This window comes from Tachypleus tridentatus, chromosome 9 (genome assembly GCF_004210375.1).
Source record: "Tachypleus tridentatus isolate NWPU-2018 chromosome 9, ASM421037v1, whole genome shotgun sequence".
NCBI classification, from domain to species: domain Eukaryota; kingdom Metazoa; phylum Arthropoda; class Merostomata; order Xiphosura; family Limulidae; genus Tachypleus; species Tachypleus tridentatus.
In genome coordinates this window covers 68514769-68534863 of record NC_134833.1, presented here as the reverse complement: position 1 = coordinate 68534863, position 20095 = coordinate 68514769, and the positions used below count along the sequence as shown (strand labels likewise).

The 20095-nt window shown below is 36.9% G+C and overlaps 1 protein-coding gene across 1 annotated transcript in view; it reads right to left on the bottom strand.

Moving 5' to 3' along the window:
* The window catches only part of LOC143225417 (uncharacterized), a 118982-nt gene that overhangs the window by 61777 nt on the left and 37110 nt on the right, over window positions 1-20095 (bottom strand). The gene's annotated exons all lie outside the window — the stretch shown is intronic.

Below are 20095 nucleotides of genomic sequence, written 5' to 3'. Positions count from 1 at the left end.
AAGACAAGAAAAGCAGTGTCTTCAGGTTTCCAACTGTGTGTTCCAATTTCTTTGTATATTGCTTCAGTCTAATGTTGATTAGAACTTCTGTTTGTGAGTAAACTTAGAGATTCCAAACGTTTTATTTTCATTTCTCAGTGCTGGTCATGGGGCCCAGTATGGCCAAGCGTGTTAAGGCGTGCGACTCGTAATCTGAGGGTCGCTGCTTCGCATCCCCGTCGCGCCAAACATGTTCGCTCTTTCAGCCGTGGGGGCGTTATAATGTGACAGTCAATCCCACTATTCGTTGGTAAAATAATAGCCCAACAGTTGGGGTGGGTGGTGATGACTAGCTGTCTTCCCTCTAGTCTTACACTGCTAAATTAGGGACAGCTAGCACAGATAGTTCTCGAGTAGCTTTGTGCGAATTTCAAAAACAAACAAACAAGTGCAGGTCATTATAGGCCTAAAGACTAACCTGAAGACGAATGGCAGAAGATTTTCGAAACGTCGTTCCCTTCACTTGTGTCTCTAAAACAAGCAGTTGCCGTTAATTCTACAAAGTTTCATGACAAATATTTTAGTTTTTCATTTAATTAAAAGTTATTTATTTCAACCTGTTATATGGAAACTTGTGTGTTTTTCTTATAGCAAAGCCACATCGGGCTATCTGCTCAGCCCACCGACGGGTATCGAACCCCTGATTTTAATGTTGTAAATCCGGAAACATACTGCTGTACTAACGGGGGGGGGGCAAATAGAAACTTACTGAACACATATGTATAAATGATAAAACAATAAAGATACAAAATCAAATTATTAAAATATGTCAAAAACCCAGTTACAAATTTAACCAATTGTAACAAAAACCCAACACTAAAACTTCGTTTTGCCAGGTCAAGGTGCAATTGAGAGCATACAGTATCGCATGAACTTTAATGTTATTAATTTAAATAAATATATGAACAAGTAAAACATACAAACAAATGGAAAATACTTATACTGAAATATAAAAAATAGTGTTTCAAAATTAAATCAAATTTTATCATTTACAAAAATTGGAAAAAATCAATCCCGTTTTTCCAACAATCGGTAGAAACTAATTCCCAGAAAAGAGAATACACTGGATTCGAATATCAAACCACTAACATATAAATGATTAATAGGTCACGTGACATGTCATTTCTGGGTAATATTTGTTTGTGCATGCAATTTGGCATTATTTTTTCCCACATTATTTATTCATCACCATGACAGCAAGAGATTATGTAAGTAATCCAAACATTTTGTTATATTTGTGGTAAATTTGTTGTAAATAAACAAAAGCAAAACGTTGCAGAATTCACTAAAAAAGCATATTACGATCTTTTGAAATAAAACTTTTGGACGAAGACAAATTATGGGCTTCACACAAAGTTTCCACCATTTGTATCATAGAGCTGAGACAATGAACTATAGGTAAGAAAAAGTCTGTACCTTTTGGATTTTCAATGGCCTGATATGAGCCTAGAAACCACAGAGATGACTGCTGTTTTGCTCATTAAAGTGCAAGGTTACAACACTGGAAATAAAAAGTAATTTTTTTTTATGTGAACCTGCTATAAAACCTGTTGATCATGATCTGATAGACCTGTACCTACACCACCAGAGACTCTTCATACAGTTTCATCTGATTCTGAATCTTATGTAAATAGAAATGATGATAGAGATTGTTTAGAAGCTGAAATCTCTGGTGAACCACAACTTTTCACACAAGGTGAACTTAATAATTTGGTATAAACAAAATAATAATTTGATGTAAGTTTCTTTTTTTTCCTGATTTGTGAAAAAAATCCTTTTGTGATAGAAACAAATAAACAATATTTTCAAAATTTGTGTAGGTGAATTATGAAATATCTGTTTTGTAGATGCAATCTAAAATTGTAATTGCCTTGCCACTCCAACAGCACATTACTTGAATAGCTTAAGAGATTTTTGAAGCAGATACATTGATTTGTTTTACTATAATATTAAGATTATTTCTGTCAAAATTATTCTCATACTACATATTTATTTGCTATCTTTCATTACAGTGATTTACCCAACTCCACAAATCCTAATCTTTCACACAGTCAGTATGATCCAAAACATCAACATGATCAGAAAATTTAATTAACCTATTTATTTTTCCTTCATCTATGTCATTGATGTACATCAAAAAGATTGAAGGTCTTAACATTGATCATTGAGGTACTCCACTCATGACATTAATCTAGCTCATTTATAACAAACCCTGTGTAGCCACTTTTTTGTCCAGTAAGCAAACCTATCCCTACTCCTACAAAGTAATTATTTCAAGAAGATTTTTACGTGGCACCTTTTCTGAAAAACCAGATGCAACAAATTACACCTATACTCTCATTTCCCATAATTTTTGTCCATCTGTCTGCATAAATGCTAAGTTTTCAATGTCCATCTATCTGCTATTCCTTTTCTCCTGCCCATCCTACTGAGACCCACTTTCCAAGCCTATGGTAAGCCTATTCTTATTCTAGTGTCTCATTTCAACATGTGAATCCACTCTCTCTCTCACTCACTCACTCACACATTTGATTTTTATTGTCTTTATCACCTGGCCATTTCATTTTCTGTGTGGTCTGGACTCTTTCCAGTCAATATTCTGCAATTTACACACCATTTTTAAAAAGTATAATTATATTATCTTTTTCATTACCCTTTTTTAGAATCCCGCTGGGTGGATGATTTGGCATTCAAAGGTATGCTTATTTCTTCAAATCCACACTAGTCAAAGGGTAATGGAGTGAGGCAAACCATCTGACATGGCTCTACCACTGCTAACTGTCAAACCTTTGAGATGGATTCTTGTACATTGTGAGGGCACCTCTCAGAGGAGGTTCTGTTCTTTCAGTTTACCTTCTCTGGGATCCAAACATTCACCCATGTGTTTATCGTGCTTGGTGACCAGTGAAGGGGAGGAAAGGATCCTGGTGGTGAAGGGATCGAACCCCAACACACCATTTTGGCCTTGAATTCTGTAGATGGGCAGCCTTGGGGTGGCCACCCCAGAGTGTATCATCCGGTTTACTCGGACGTTCTCAACTGGGGTTGTGGAAATTGTGTCTGGTACTAGTGTTTTCGAGGAGAGTGCTCACGAAACCCTGGCATTGCTGCAGTGTCCTTGTTTACCACCATGGTGGGTGAGGTCATTTGGCACTGAAATATATTACAATTTATTAAAAAATAAATAAAAATTAAAAAACATCAGATTATTGAAAAAGGACCATGCTTTGATGACTCTGCTGTACATTCAACATCACAGTCAGTTTCTGTGCCTTGATTTCTAATTATCCATTCCTTATCTGCAAAATACTAAGGGCACATGTTCCCCTTTTTGTTCAAAAGGAATAAGAGGGGCTTGCTGGCTCTCCTTATTCAGTCAAGAATTTGTGCTCTGGAGACATTTTAGTGGAAACATCTTCATCACAATGTACCAAACTCTTTTTGAAATCGAAAGACATGAGAGATATACCCATCGAGGGCCCACTTTGTCCTTGAATTTCTGTAGATGGACAGCTTTGGGATGGACCCCTCAGAGTCAATCAGCTGGACCACTTGGACAACAGTTAACCAAGTACCAGTGTTGAACATTCTCAACTGGTATTGTGGACATTGTGTCTGATACTAGTGTTTGGGTATAGTGCTCACGAAACCCTGGCGTTGCTGCAGTGTCCTTGCTTGACATTGTAGTGCATCCCCTCGTAGGGTTCCATGGTGGGTTGGGTCAGTGGGCACCGAAATTTCCTTTTTCTCCTATGGATCCTCCTAATAAAAATTTAAATAAAATAGTGAAAAAAACAGTAAACGACCACGTCTTGATGACTCTGATCAGCAATCTTCAACATCTGTACCACCAGTTGCACCTCATTTTCTCATCCTACATTCTCTTTCAGAAAAACCTTTAGGGCAAATGTCCCCTTTTTATTCAGAAGGGACTTGCTGACTCTCCAAAGTCAGTAAAGAAGTTTCGATCTGGAGACATATTGATTGAAACATTTACATCCCAACACAGTGAACTCCTCTTGAAAGGCAATTGGGGATGTACCTATTGAGGTTACCCCACATGCTACCTTGAATTCATCAGGAGGAGTTATTGTTGAGAGGGATTTGAAAAACGTCCTCGAGTCAGAGATTCTCGCTGGTTTCTCCACTCAAGGCGTTTCTGCAGTGAGGTGCATCTCCACTCGCAAAGATGGAGTTACATTGCCGAGAAGTATCCTCCTTTTGACATTTACATCACAACGTGTAGCTGCCAGCTATAAGGCAGGTTATCTAAATTGCAGGGTACGGCCATACATTCCAAACCCTCTCCGATGTTTCCAAAGTCAGAAGTTCGGCCACACAAAGACGTCATGTCATGGTTCCCTGACATGTGCTCGTTGTGGTGGCAAGGATGCCTATGAGTGTGACACGGACCTGCATTGTGTCAACTGCAATGGATCTCACCCTTCATACTTTCGTTCTTGCCTTAAGTGGTTGGAGGAAAAAGAGTTTGAAAACGACTCATACCATTAGTTATCCTGAGGCTAAGAAATTGCTGTTCACCACTTCATCTCGAACATATGCTGCTGACTTCGTTCCACAACAACAGTGGGAGTGCAGACAGATCTCTCTGTGTCTTCAAGAGAATCATTCTCAAAACAAATGAAAAACCTTTTGACCTTCATGGTTAAAAAGGTTGATGAATCAACTTCTACACCCATTTCTGTTCCTCCCATACATTCCAACAAACCCCAAGATCTACATCCTTTGGTTTCAAATACAGGCATTTCTTCAGATACATCTTTTTCTCCCACCCCAAGATGCGAAACAATCATTCGTTTGCATCCTTAGTCACTGGAATCCCCTTCCAACAACAAATACCTGCCCAATTGACCCAGGGCAGGATCCATGGAGGTCGATAGATAGACCTCCTCCGAATAAGAACAGTAAGGAAAAAAGACGTGATCATAAACAGAAGGGATCTCCAGCCACCTTGATACAATGGAACTGTCGAGGTTTACATTTTAATCTGGATGACATCAAAACACTGATTGCTTCCTACCACCCTGTATGCTTTTCCTTACAAGAAACATTTCTGAAGCTTGCCAATACAGTCACCTTTGGGCAGTTTTCTCTGTACAGAAATGACAGACTGTGTGATGGACGAGTACATGGAGGGGTGGCACTGTTGATTGATCAGCATGTGTCCACCCTGTCTTTGTCACTCAAGAACCCTTAGAGACCATAGCCATCCGTGTTTCCTTGGATCATACCATCACTCTTTGTTCTCTCTACATGTCATCTCGAGAGACATGATCAGTCAGACCTTGATTCTCTCATTGAACAGTTGCCATCTCTCTTTCTAATCCTGGGGACTTTAATGGACATCATCCCCTATGGGGAAGTGCTGTTATTGATAGGAGAGGTCGCTCTGTAGAGTGTATGCTCTCTGATCACAACCTTTCTCTTTTCAATACTGGTTCTTCCACTTATTTTCACGCACATAGTCAGTCCTTTACTGCTATTGATTTCGTAGGTTGCTTCCATTCATTATTCTCCCATTTTTAATCCGTGTGCCCCGGTGGAAGCTGGATCAGGCAGACTGGTCCACTTTCACTGCTCTCGCAGAACTTGATCCTGCCATCCTCAGTCAGCCATCAATAGACGACTGTGTGGCAGTGGTAACTGACTGTATTATACAAGCAGCTGCTCAGTGTATTCCTAAAACCTCGAACGTTTTTCACAATATCCTTGTCCATGGTGGAATCCAGCCTGCCACATGGCACGGAAGGCTCAAAAACGGACCTGGGATACTTTCTGTAAATATCCCACTCTTTCAAACTGCATCGCTTTCCAATGGGCCCTTGCACATTCTAGGTGGGTAAGATGTCAAAGCCAGAAGAAATCTTGGATTAAGTTCACAACTAGCATATCTTCTACCACCAGTTTCAAGGTTATATGGGACAGGGCTCGAAAGGTCAGTGGGCACTACAATTCTGTCCCCCTCTCGATCTTACTCTCTGATGGCCAAGATGTAGCTGATGTCTGGAGCATCGCCAATACACTAGGTGAAAACTTTTGCCGGGTATCTAGCACTTCTGCTTGTTCCTCCAATTTCATGGTCATCAAGACTCGGGCAGAGCATTCACCTCTTTCCTTTTGAACTGGGTGACTCTTTGAGTATAATCATTTCTTTTCACTGGTGGAACTGAAAATGGCCCTTCATCAGTCTGGCAGTACATCTGTTGGACCAGATGATGTACACTATGACATGCTGCACTTTCTCTCTCCTGCTTCTCTTGATATTCTTCTAATTGTTTTCAACCTGATCTGGCAGGAAAATGTTTTTCTTAATGCCTGGTGCCAGGCTATTATCTTACCTTTCTCTAAGCCGGGGAATGATCCCAAGATTCCTTCATACTACCATCCAATTGCTTTGACGAGCTGTCTCTGTAAGACCTTAAAGAGGATGGTTAATGCTCGTCTTGTTTGGTTCCTCGAATCAAAAAACCTCCTCTCGCTCACCCAGTGTGGGTTCCGACCACACCACTCAACCACGGACCACCTAATCCGACTTGAAACATCAATCAGAGAAGCCTTTTTCAAACGACAACATCTTGTATCAATATTCTTTGACATTGAGAAGGCTTATGACACAACATGGAGGTATGGCGTTTTGCGAGACCACCATGCATATGGGTTACATGGCCATTTACCCATGTTTATTAAAAATTTTTTAATGGACAGGAGATTCCAAGTTTGTGTGTGTTCAACACTTTCCCGTTCTTTTGTACAGGAACTTGGAGTCCCTCAGGGCTGTGTTTTGAGTGTCACACTTTTCAGTATAAAGATTAATGCCATCACTGAACAACTCCCTCTCACTGTTGCAAACGGGCTCAATGTTGACGACTTTTACATCTTGTTTCAGTCGTCGAACATGAGAAGTGTTGATCAGCAACTACAAACTGCCCTCGATCATGTACTGAAGTGGACCATAGCAAACGGCTTTAATTTCTCTCTCTCTAAAACCGTTTGCATGCACTTTTGCCACCAACGGAGTATTCACCCTGATCCTGAACTCCGTATTGGTGAAGTTTTGCTGCCAGTAGTCCCTGAGACCAAGGTCTTGGGCTTATCTTTGACCATAAGCTGACCATTATACCACACTTAAAGCAGTTAAGGATCAAATGCACAAGAGCACTGAACATTCTCCATGTCCTCTCTACCAACATTTGGGGAGCAGATCGATGTTCTATATTAAAGATATATCGTGCTCTTATTTGATCGAAACTCCACAATGGATCACTGGGCTATGGCTCTGCCAGACTTTTGGCCTTAAAGATGCTGGAACCCATTCATCATCAAGGACTTCGACTTTGCACTAGGCTTTCCACACCTACTCAGTTTAGAACTTATACGTAGAATCTCATGAACCTTCTTTGCACCTTTGCTGTTAGCAACTGTCTATACTATATTCTTTGAAACTTCGTTCCTTATGAAAGCATCCCATCCGGGGATTGTTTTCCTTCCTCAGTGGGCCATATTTTTCAGAACAGACAATCTGCCATAGCTCCTTTTGGCCTTCGGATCCAGGCACAACTGGATGAATTGGGTATGTCTTTGGATAACATTGCAGAATACCCTGGTCAGTGCATTCCACCATGGCATATTACAGTCCCCAAATGTGACCTTTTTTTAAGTTATCTGAGAAAGGCAGATATTCCCGATTGGAAGTACCGTCTTTTATGTACTGAACATCTTTCGAACAATCTTTCCATTCCAATTTCTCTAAATGGTTCCAAATCAGGCAACTCTGTGGGCTTTGCCTTGGTTTTTTGCTTTTCGGTGGTTGCACACAAAATCCCCTCTACAGCTTCTGTGTTCACTGATGAAATACACGCCATGTCTCTTGCCCAGGATTATATTGAAGCTGAGCAGTACTTCAACTGCACTATTTATGCTGACTCACTTAGTTCTTTACTGGCCCTGGAGTCGTTTCACGTTGGCTCACACCCTGTTTTCACTGATATTAAAAACTTACAGGCCCCTTTCTCATTAACATATACTTCTATCCAGTTTTTCTGGATACCAGGCCACATTGGTATTCACGGGAATAATCTTCCAGACACGGCAGTTAAATCTGTCTGCTTTAGCACTATCACCACTGTGCCTATTCCATACATGGACTATGGTCCTGTATTCGAGGCTCGGCTTTGTGCTAGCTGGCAGTCAACTTGGAGTGAGCAACGCGACAACAAGCTTTTCCAAATAAAATCCTATATTGGACTTTGGCCATCTGGCTTCCGTAAGGTTTGGAATGAGGAAGGTGTTTTAACTAGACTACAAATTGGTCACAGTTTTTTAACTCATCAATTTCTTTTATCTGGAACTGATGCATCAGTGTGTAGTTTGTGTAACACTCAAATCACAGAAAGCCACATTTTACTTTCTTGCAATCATTACAATTCTCAACGACAGCACTATTTTAAACATGTTCTGTTGCAAGGTTTGTCCATAACATTAGACAGTGTTATTGGTGACGGTTACTCTGTTCACCTTGATAAAGTTTTTAGTTTTTTAATGGCCATTAATCTTTTTAATGTAATTTAAGTGTTTGATATTTATTCATTGCACCTTTTTAATTGTGGTTCCATTTTAAGAGTCCCAATCTCTCTAGTTCGATTTGAAATTGGAAAATGGCCATGACATTAAATAACTCGACACCAGGACTGGAAAGGCCAACTTCAAGTGACTAACGCTGCTATTTGAACTATCCGTTAATCGTCCTGGCAAGTTATTATTACAATTTTGTTGCATGTCTTTTGCACTTTTATTACTTTACTTTTTGATACTGGCCATAATGACACATAATCCAGAACCAGGACTGGAAAGGCCAACTTCAGGTGACTGATGGTGGTTCTTGTAGTTACCTGTTAATCTTCCTGGCGGGTTATGATCATTACCATTATGCTACAGAAAGTCCTTTAGAACTTTTCTTACTCTGCTTTATCTCTTAACATTGTAGAGTAGGTGTCAACATTGGTTTTATGCTTTTTCTGTTTTTCAATGCTGTTTTGTTTTACCTTCATTTCCTTTTATGAATTTTTCTATATTTACTTTATTTTTACCTTTTTAACGGACGTTTGGCACAGATAGCCTAGCTGCTTTGTGCCATAAAATACTAAATCAACCAACAACCAACTTTATCCACAGACACAGACCTATCTACTCAATCCAGGGCAGGATTCATGGCAGTTGGTAGGCCTTTGCTCACTTGAGAAAAAAAAAATGTGTTTAAAACAAAAGGGCTCCTAACATAGTCTTCTTCACATGAATAAAACTTGCCACTCGGATCCAGTGGAACTGTCAGGGTTTTCGTTCAAATATAGATGATATTAAGGATTAGATTGATTGTTATTATCTTGTATCTCTTCTTAGAGGAAACATTTCTGAAACCTGGTAGTACAGTCACCATTTGGCAGTTTTTTATGTACAGAAATGACAAATTGTGTGATGGACGAGTGCATGATGGGGTAGCACTGTTGGTTGATCAGCATGTATCTACTCTGTTTTTCCACTTGATGCACCCTTGGAGGCTATAGTCATCCATGCTTACTTGGGTCATACCATCATTATTTGTACTCTCTACCTGGTTCCTGAAGAGACCTTGATGCCTTCATTGAGCAGTTACCATCAACCAGCGAAGCCTTTCTCAAGCAACAATATCTTGTTTTTATATTTTTTATATTGAGAAAGCTTATGGTATAATGTGAAGATATGGCATCTTGCAAGACCTTCATTCTTATGGGTTGCATGACCATTTACCCATTTTTATTAAACATTTTTTATGAACAAGTGATTCCAAGTCCATATGAATTTGACACTTTTCTGTTCTTTCCCACAGGAACTTGGAGTCCCTTAAGGCTGTGCCTTGAATATTACACATTTTGTTATAAAGATTAATGCTGTCAGTGGAGAACTCTTCCCCTACAGTTGCAAATGGTCTCAGTGTCAATGACTTTTACAATTCGTGTCAATCTTTGACCATGAGGTTTATTGAACGGCAGCTACAGACTGCCTTCATTCACTTATTGAAGTGGATCACAGTAAATAGTTTTACCTATTTTGCTCCATAACCATTTACATGTACTTCTGCTGCCAATGTGGTTTCACCTAGATCTGGAGCTCCGTTTCAGAGACGTTCTGCTGCCCATGATACCTGAGGCAAAGTTCTTGGAGTTTATCTTTGACCATAAGCTGACCTTTATTCCACACATCAAGCAGATATATATCAAGTGCCCTCTCTTCCACTTCTTGGGTGGATAGATCAATGTTCTTTGCTAAAAATCTATTGTGCCATTATTCAATCAAAACTGCACCCTGTTCACCGTCAGGGGCTTTGGCAATGCACAGCAGCAGCCTTTCACACATCTCCATAGTTTGCACACTGAGTCTCATGAACCTTTTCTGTACCTTTGCTATTTGCAACTTTCTTTACTCTATGCTTCAAAACTTTGATCCTTTCCACAGCATCCCACCTGGGGTTGTGTTTTCCTTCCTCAATGAGCCATGCTTTTTCAGAATAGACAGTCTGCCATTGTTCTTTTTAGCCTTCATATCCAGGCACATTTGGATGAACTGGGTCTATCCTTGGATAACATAGCTGTATCTACTAATCATTCCATCCCACCATGGCTAATTACCATCCCCAAATGTAACCTTTCTTGAGTCGTCTGAAGAAAGTGGATATTCCCGATTGGAAGTATCACCTTCTATTTGTCAAACATCTTCCAAATCATCCTTCCATTTCCATTTATATGAATGGTTTGAAATCAGGTGACTCTGTGGGCTCTACCATGGTTTGTTGTGATTCGGTTGTTGCATAGTTTGTGGTCACTGCTGAATTGTATGCCATTTCTCTTGCCCTGAATCACATAGAAGCTATGCACTACATAATCTATACTATTTATATTGACTCTCTTAGCTCTCTATAGGCCCTGGAATTGCTTCACATCAGTTCTCACACTGTTCTCATCTATATTAAAAATCAATTTGCCCATTTCTCTCTATCATCTACTTCTATGCAGTTTTTCTGGATACCAGTCCACATCAGTATTTGCAGAAAATAGCTTGCGGACATTGCAGCTAAGTCTGTCTGCTCTGGTGCTATCACTGCCATGCCTGTCCCATTTATGAACTACAGTCCTGCATTTGAGACTTTGCTTTGCACCAGTTGGCAGTCAACTTGGAATAAGCAACATGATAACAAGCTTTTCCAGATCAAACCTTCTATTGCTCTTTGGCTGTACTGCTTCTGTAAGGATGGAAGTAGGAAGTTGTTCTGGCTAGGCTACACATTGGTCACAGTTTTTAACTCGCCGATTTCTTTTATCTGGTACTGATGCACCAATGTGTGGTCTGCATGACACTCAGGTCACAAAAGTTCATATTTTACAGTTATGCTGTCATTACAATTGAGAGGGCTGGCACCATTTAAAGCATATTTTTACCATGGACAGTGTCAATGGCGATTGTGACACTGTCCACTCAGTTGTGTTTTTAAATTTTTAAGAGCCATTGGTCTTCTTAACTCTAGAAGATTTTAATTTGAAAATTGGATTATGTTTTATTTCAGCATGATTCCTTTTTACATATTTTAATGATTTTACTTTTTTACCCTTTTACGGGTTGTTTGGTGCAGATAGCTCAGTTGCTTTACACCAATATACACTAAATAATAACAACAGCTAACTGTCAAAATAGGCTATTCTGCAAGACCATTTGGTATTAAAACCTTATCATAATAAGATTTTTTTCATTTGCCCTTCCCATATTATACCTTCCATGGACTACCATGGAAAAATCTGACTACCCAGTTCTGTGATTCACACTTGCTAGCATTTAAGAATAGTTTGTGGTTGGCCATTGCACTATGTCCAGTAAAAGGCCTTACCAGCAAGTACATGATGGGGATTCAGACATTTCTCTAGGTCTCTGCAGTCTCCTTTCAAGTGGAGCATGGAACATCCTTGTCACTTACCAGCTCCTAACTGTTGGAGAGTTGGTCCTTGGAGAGTTTCTCACTGATTATGTTTACTTCAATACAGTGAGACAAAGGATGGTGGTAGCACTGTCTGTGTTGAACAAATCACCCTTCAAACAGCTAGTTGGCCTTCTGACTGTTAACTTTGTCTTTATCTGTACAGTTCAGTCAAGATCAGACTGCATTCTATCCACACTGTACTCCATAATTCACTGACCACTTCTTTGCAAGTGCTAAGTTAGTCATTTAAAAATTCTGCCTATCACAATGACAGTAAGGGCTCTTTCTTTCACAACACAGAGTATACCATGTTTGAGACTAGATGGAGATTCCTTACAGATGTGTAACATTGTGACATTTTGAGGTATTTTTCATTATTTTGAGCACTTCAAGGAGTGAGAAACATGTATAAATATGTGTATGCAATATGGTGAAATTTCATTTGGGATTAACTAATGCATTACAGATGCTTGACCACAAAAGGAAAATTATGTTAAGTATGAATTAAAGATGTACTTTAGTTAGTATTGAGAATTAAATGTTTTAATTATCCATAATCTGATGCCACTGTAGAAGAGAAAAAGCTGTGGGAATGTTTACCCAAGATACATTAAAGTTTGAACATTAATTCCATAAGGGGAATTAGAAGTAAATTGGAGAGTGGACATAACTTTGACATGAAGAAGGTGAGAAGAAACAAACGGCTAATTTACCATCTACGATTATAACCAGTTATTGAAGTATGTTTAGTTTTTAGCTCATAGAAATATGAGTTCACAAAAATTATCCAGTTAAGTGACAGATGCACTTGAGGGTTAGACACACACACACTGTTTGGAGAATCTCAAGGATACCAAAAGAATTGGTATAAGAACCCATGTTTTTAGCTGAGAGTCAGTCTCCCAGCTTAAAGACTGATGCTGCCTGATCTAACCATGACTGGACCTAAAACATTGAAAATGTCTGTGCTGGAAGTTGCCAACATTTCCCACTCCAGTTCCATATAAGTAATGATCTCAGTCTCCTTCTCAGTTGAATAACACTGTTTGAATTTATTGTAAAATATTTATGTTATATCTGAGCAGATTTCAGTCAGTTTGTTAATTGATAATTTACTGTTAGTATTAAGCAGTTTGATGGATGTTTAATTCAAAAACAGTTATCTGCTGAGATTGATAGTTTAACAATGAAACCTTTCAAGAAAGCTTCAGTAATTTTGATGTAGCCAAGTGTCTTAAAATATTGTACTAAAGTGTTGTTTGTGTTTTTTAATCTTAGTCTTAAAGTCAGTTCTTTAACTGTAAATTTGTCAGGTTAATGTGCTCCACTTGCAAATGTAACCTGGAACTAAATAAATCTACTGTGAATAGGATTAAGTCAAATGATTAGCCTACATGGCATCCTAGCTTTTCACATGTTCTTCTGTGAAGTATCTGCAATTGGATTTTACATTACACTAAATGGGAGTTCATCTAAGTTTAATGTTTGCATCAGTCCCTTCATCATTTCAATATGTGAACATAAAATATTATCAAAGAAGTTAACATTTTCCCTACCTGAAGACATATTTCCAATATATATTTATATCTTCACACCTACTCACCCATTATCCCCATTCTTGGTGCACTTTTTTCTTGTCTTGTTTGGAATGAAATTATTTTTAATGCACGTATTTAGGGAGAGCTGTTGTTCAAATAGTTATGTTGCCCTCCTATTGGTGGAGAACTGTTGTTGTATGATGATGTATTCTTGTTTTAGTGTACTTCACATTAAAAGTGCTTTGTTAGTGGGAAATATCTCAGAGTTAATGAAATGTAAATATGATAGAAAGATGTGTGAGGAAGTAGTAGTCCTGTGTTTAAAACTGAGGCATCATCTCAGAAGTTACAACTTTTGTTGGATAGTCAGTATAGTTCCACTACAGGAAAATGCTATCATAAATATATTTTGCAGTTAACAAAATGTTAACTTTCTAAAGTTTGAATTGAAGGTGATTTTCAATCTAAGATAAAAATAAGTAACTAATGTTTTCATATTTCTTTCACATAACATATAGAAACTCCTAAGTCTGTGTTGGACTTGACTAAAATGTTACATTTCATCTTTTATCTTCTCTACCCATAATGCTAACTGCATAGAAATCATCAATATAGAATGAAATGAAAATTTGAAAAATAAAATCAATAATACTATTTTAAGACTGCATTTTGACACATTTTTTTCACATTTGTTTTTCCATTAATTTAATGGTTTTTTATTTTGCTGTTTTTACCATTAGATAACTAAACCTTGTGTAAAATTCAATAAATGGCAGTAGGAGCTTAATAGTTGTTTCCCATAGAGCTAATGTAATAGCAAGTAATATATTGTCCTATTTTACAAAAGATTTTTCAGGCTAAGCAGAAAAGTTTCTAATTTTAATGTTTTAGTTACTTTGTTAGAAAAATCTGTAACACTAAATAAAAAAAAAAAAACATCCATAAGAAGAAAGATGACCAGTGTGTACTGCATATTTGAGCTGTTTCCACTTAAGTAAAAACATTTGACAATTTACATGTGAAAACCAAAGAAGGTCGAAACAGTGTTTGCTCCTCTACATAATTTTCTCAACCCAAATCAGCCATTTTTTACATATATATTTTCCCTAGAAGTGGGTTTTCTTGTCATCACTGATTTGAGAATTTTCCCTAAGCTGCACTGAAAATCACAAAGTTGGGTGTCCACAAAGCTTAATATAGCTTTTACATGTGCTATTTAGAAAAGAAACATTTAACAGGCAGTACAACATAATTTCTCAAAACTGCTATTATTCATCCTATTTTTAAGGTGAGAAAAAAGTAAAAATTATAGCATTAAAATCATGGTTGCATGATATTTCTATCAAATGAATACTCTCCCAGGTGAATTAAAACAAAGATGGATGTATCCTTTGCATAGAAAAGAACTATAGATTCATGCTTCTGTTTGTGTATAGTTTGTTTTAACTTATTGATATTATAACACATCAAGAAACTGAAACATTCAGACTATAGATATTTCCATCTAATTATGTATAGTTTATGTTTTAATTTACTGAAAGTACAACAAATTGTTTTATAGGTAAGAAAATTGTGAATTGAAGAATTTGGGAGGTATCATGTGAACACAGAAAAGTGAAATCTGAGATTTTCCTAAATATGTATTTTTTTTATTTAAGAAGTTGAAACTTAGATAATATGAAAATTAATTTGTTTGATTAACTTTATTTCGAATATAATACTTTGACCCACCCATACAGCTCTAAGAACAAAATTTGTAAATTTTCCAACATTGGAATTATAAAACGTTACATTTAACAACTCTGGATTAGTTGCACACATCATGAAATTTGGAAAGGTTTGAGTAAATGCTACAGTTTTCTTGTAAATGGAAAACCAAATCTGTTGAATGAAATATTTATTCTAAGGATTTTTCTGTGATTTTTTGTAACTTTCATTGTGTCAATCTGAGTGAAAGGTGATCTTCATGCTCAGAATAAAAGTGCTTCTTTTATCTAAGTATTTATATTTCATTTGTAACACAGTAACCTCATCCCTTGAGTGATGGCAGTAAGTCTTCAGATTTACAATGCTAAAATTGTAAATTTCCTTTGTTGGATACAGCACATAGTCAATGAGGCTTTGCTGTAATAAAACACATACTCCATATAACCTCCTAACTTAACATATTTCTGTAATATTTGTGTATTTTTTATTTTCTCTCTTTTAGCCATAACTAGTAAAATAATCAATGTGCAGAGGAGAGAAAATTTGAAAAGATGTGAAATAAAATGAGTAATACCATTTTATTGTCTACACTGACTTCACTATTATTAGAAACAACTACATTAATTTTCTTACAACAGCTTCAAGCTTGTAAACTTTTCACACATTTTTTATTTGAATTATTGGTTTGATTGCTGTTTATTAGATCAACTATTGTCAGGTTATTGCAAGTAAAAAACAATAAATCACAGTGAAAGCCCATTAGCTGTGTTTTGTAATGCAACAGCAAGTGATCTCAATTTAGTGTAATTTATGTGTTTATATTATTTTATATTTGGCTAAACTAAGAAGTTTGTAACTTCTGGATTTCTGATGGAAAAATGTGTGTTATAACAGTAAATAATACGTGTCTATCACAACAAAAGTTGCATTCAGTACTCAACTCTGTTAAATGCTTTGCAAAGCATCTTTTAACAGACTTTCCATAACTTTTCTCAGCTCTTCAGTTTTGATACCCATGGTGGGCCCAGTACAGACAGACCTTTGAATAACTTTGTACTTAATACCAAACAACAACAACAACTTTTCCCACAACTTACTCAGTATTATTAAAATTGTATATCTCTCATTTTTTTTATTATTTAGGCATAGACCACCTATTAATAATTTTCTCAACTATTTTTTGGAGGTTGTCATGACTTGTAATCACTATCTTGAAGTAAATTCTTTCTGTGCATTGCATTTCACTCTGTTAAGCCAAGATCTATTTTTCTTTTAATATGACTCAGTAGTGAAAATATTCTTTCAGCAGCAGAAGAAGAATATGGTAAAGACATTGAATTAACCATTAGTCTCGATACATTTGGAAATTTTAATCGGTCGCCACAGCTTCCCTTCGACACTGCATACCAGAGTTTTTATGGCTCCAACAGACCCTTACCCAAAACATACATTTGAAACAAAGTTAACTTTCTCCATCTCTTATTGAGTTCTTCATAAGAATGTTCGTGACTGATGTTAAAGTGTATTGCCAGTGGAACAATAGAATTGGACTTTTCTTCGCTCACATTTTAAGGAGATAGAAAGCGTTTGAACATTTATAAGGTCACAAAAAAGTTTAAAGTTCTGAATTTAAAATCTTCAAGATTTCTGTTTGAAATTTTAGAAGATTCCAAAGAAATGCTTTCTGTTCTAAACATATCTCAGCGAGACAAAGAAAGTTCAATCGATTAATTTTATTTACATCTTTATTCGTTGCTGAGAATAGCCTTAACGCTACTGTTAATGGACTTGCGCATTTGTGTATTTTAAACAATGTTGTCTGAAATCCCAAATTCACTTCATTTGCAAAATCCAAAAAATGAAGTACATTTTTGTTACTGAATTATACAGTTCTTGCAACATTGATAAAGCAACAGCATTACCATTTTAAGTGCTGTGGATGTGAAGTACAGTATAAATATTTTTATCATCTCTTCTAATAACGACAAACGGTTGCAACTTGGATGTAATAATCTAAAAGGGTGAGTTTCAGTGAACTTCCGAAATTTTGCATACATAGACATTCTTTTGGAGCTATTCATTATGTGTAAATAAATATTACTTGCTAATCTTTCTATGCAATTTGGAAGTTTAGTACATACATTAGTTAATTTAGTTTGTTATCACCATTAGATTCCATCAAGGAACATAGGGCCGCATATGCTCGCTTTTCCAGCCGTGGGGGCGTTATAATGTTACGGTCAATCCCACTTTTCGTTGGTAAAAGAGTAGCCCAAGAGTTGGCGGTGGGTGGTAATGACTAGCTGCCTTCCCTCTAGTCTTACACTGTTAAATTAGGGACGGCTAGCACAGATAGCCCTCGAGTAGCTTTGTGCGAAATTCCAAAACAAACAAACAAACAAGAGGGAAGGCAGCTAGTCATCACCACCCACCGCCAACTCTTGGGTTACCTTTTACCAACGAATAGTGGGATTGACCGTAACATTATAACGCCTCCACGGTTGGGAGGGCGAGCATGTTTGGCGCGAACCCGCGACCCTCGGACTACGAGTTGCACGCCTTACGCGCTTGGCCATGCCAGGCCCCAGTATATACATTAGAAGCACTTAAATGCATGGAATGACATACACAGCCTTGTACAAAAAAATACCATGAATTTTCATTTTAAATAGTTCTTGACCACCTCCATTTTCTACCATAATAACATTTACATTATTACTGGCAAATCCAATCAAAGTTTATAATCTTTAGAAATTGATTACTGAATCATATATTTCTTGTACTTTACAATCTTTGGCTTCAAATAAACTTAGTTCCCATTAATACAACGGTTTGTTTGCGGACTCACACTGTTAGAAACCGTGTTTAGATACCCATGGTGGGCATAGCACAGAGAGCCCATTGTATAGCTTTTTGCTTAATTCCAAAGGATCAATTAGTAATAAATTTAAGAAACTGGTCAGCTATTTTCTGAGTATTTATCTCAATAAAATGAGCTACGAGAACAAGATGTTTAGTAGTTGAAATATCAGTTGATTCATCAATAATAATGAATAATTTAGTACTTCTTGAGTGAGGCATAAGATCTGTAAAACAGGTATAACCCATAACATTTTGAAAATACTTGTTGCATTCATCTGACACATTTAATTGCACTTACAATTTTAGAATCAACACATGCATTTGAAACAAGTCCAAGTAAATAGTCAATTATAGCAATTGGTAGATTATGTTCTGCAACAACGGCACAAAGCTTCAAATTCTGAGGTTGCAAGATCCTTTTCGAACTTTTGATGTCATTGATAGCTGAAAGTTTTGCGAAAAAATGCTTCATTCTCAGTATTATTACTTCTACATTCCCAAGATTAACCACTTCACTTGAAATTTTTTCTCATAGTTTGCATTTTTTACGTAGTGTTTTCATACTACTACCACATCGTCCATTTATTAATCGTTAGAATTGTTTTCAAAATTCCTTTTTCTCTCATTTCGTTATTGAAACGGTTAAGCCAAAAATTAAAATAAACGATCATATAACCATAACTACGTTTTGGTGACATACACTGAACATTACCATCTCATATATACTGTCTGGTGCGGAATAAAGAAGCAAGGCACTGCACTGCACTGCATTAGTATTATTCATATTCCATCTTTAGCAGTAATTTTGTTTTATATCTTTCACCATCGAAGTTGAAAGATAATTATGGATTCAGGGGTGTGTAGAAACAGCTGTTTCTCTTTGGTATTAAGGCTGATTCTTTTCGTGAATTAAATTGGTTTTAGCTGGTGGCGTAAACGTATTTTTATATCGTGGCATTGTTTTAGCTTTAAAGAAAGGTGGGACTTCCCTCAACTGGTGTGTTCAGGGATACTGGTATCCTCTTTTTTTTTTATTAAAGATCACACAGGTGGGCTCAGTTAATTACTTTAGCACACCCTTTGACAAGACAAATTATTCTTCTCTATCTATGTTATTACAGTATGATCTGTAAAGTCCAATTCAACTAAACGTATACGTCCAACTTTGCCTTTTTCGCTTTTACTTTCCTTTCATCAAATTAAGAGGAGCCCAAGAGTTGGCGGTGGGTGGTGATGACTAGCTGCCTTCCCTCTAGTCTTACACTGCTAAATTAGGGACGGCTAGCACAGATAGCCCTCGAGTAGCTTTGTGCGAAATTCCCAAACAAACAAAAAACAAAATTCATCAAATTAACTTTCTTTCTATATCTGCATATATTTATAACACGAAACAAAAACATCTAGCCTTCTAGTGACAACAGTATTGCACATAACGAGAAAAACTTATAGAAGCTTCCAGTAAGATTATTTTAATAATATTATAATAGCCTATAATAACAGTTAAACTACACACACAATCTGCGACTCATATAGAATTACGTAACAAAACTTGTCATGACTATCGTTTCCAAAATAATTGACTTTTAATATTCTTGTTATGATAACTAAATAATCACAAAATATTAAATGTGTCTGTTGTTTATCCATGTAACTATATGTATAGACGGAATCTCATAAAAATAGGTATGGAGATTCATTAGGTCCATGCAGAACCATAAAACATTTTTCAGTTTTGTGTTATGTAATTTTTATAGACATTTTTATCACTACTTTCCCCCCTAATAATGGATCTTTACCAAACTTGGCATAACGGTTCGTTAAGTCTATGGGAAGACACGTATACAGATTGTCAGTTTTATGGCCATTTTTCCTTTTTTGTTACAACTACTTCGTCCTTAGTTAATGGCTTTTCACCATTTTTGGCATG